This window comes from Myotis lucifugus, unplaced genomic scaffold (assembly GCF_000147115.1).
Source record: "Myotis lucifugus unplaced genomic scaffold, Myoluc2.0 scaffold_953, whole genome shotgun sequence".
NCBI classification, from domain to species: Eukaryota; Metazoa; Chordata; class Mammalia; order Chiroptera; family Vespertilionidae; genus Myotis; species Myotis lucifugus.
In genome coordinates, this window is record NW_005872001.1 from 74670 (window position 1) to 75513 (window position 844).

The 844-nt window shown below is 63.5% G+C and overlaps 1 protein-coding gene across 2 annotated transcripts in view; it reads right to left on the bottom strand.

Annotated features, from left to right (window-relative positions):
• CDKN1A (cyclin dependent kinase inhibitor 1A) overlaps positions 1–237 on the bottom strand; it is a 7855-nt gene extending 7618 nt beyond the window's left edge. The window contains exon 1 of one of the 2 annotated variants that reach the window (XM_006106943.3): positions 106–237. The gene's annotated coding sequence lies outside the window, so the exon portion shown is untranslated. The remainder of the gene's footprint in view (positions 1–105) is intronic. The other variant, XM_014448904.2, reaches the window with a different exon arrangement.
• Between the last annotated feature and the right edge of the window lie 607 nt (positions 238–844).

An 844-nucleotide genomic window follows, 5' to 3' on the forward strand; every position in this document is an offset into this window, starting at 1 on the left:
CGCGGTGCACACAGCTCGCACAAACCCGTGGACACACAGACGCCGGGCTCCCAGCCCAGCGCCCCGCCCAGCCCGGGTCCGTCCCCGGGGCCGCGGGTCCCTCACCTCCGACGGTCTCTGCGTCTCGCGAATAGAAGCGGCTCCGGATCCCAGGCTGCCACCCGAGCAGCTGCTCAGCCCTCAGCTGCCGCCGCCCGGCGCTCAGCCGGTTTATAAACTGTCAGGGGCGGGACCGGCTGCTCGGGCCACAGCGCCGGCACCGCCCTCCCGGGGGACACCGCCCCTCCCCTGCACCCGGCGGAGCACTACGTCCCTCCCTGTGTCCCGGTCCCTCCAACTGCCTGAGCTTGCCCATTTCCCCCCATGAACTGAGCCACAACTGTGGGGTTTTTTGGTTGGGAAGTGAGTTGGCGCTCCCCAGGAGGGATGGCACTGGTAAGATAAGCCCCCTTTCTGACCCTGATAATAAATACAAATCCATAACTAATAACAATAATGCACGTCACTTTGCAATTCCCAGAAAAGCCCCACGTGGTACCGCCACTATTCCCACCATCCCTCACCACAGCGCCTCTCCCCAAGCACCAGGGGGACCCAGACACCCCAACAAAGCCCCTTGATTCCGCAGATGAGGCCACAGAACTAAAGGGGTGCAGAGGGGTGCTTGGCAATGCCGCAGAACAGGAGGGAACTGGGGAGCTTCTCAGAAAGGGCATCCTGGTCTCCCGGGCAAGTCCTGCATTGCACGGCCTCCCTGAACCCGACCCTCGCTCCCCACGCCCTCCTCTCTCCCTCAACAGAAGAAACCTCTGTGACTGCCCCCGGCTTGACGCCAGGAAAGGCA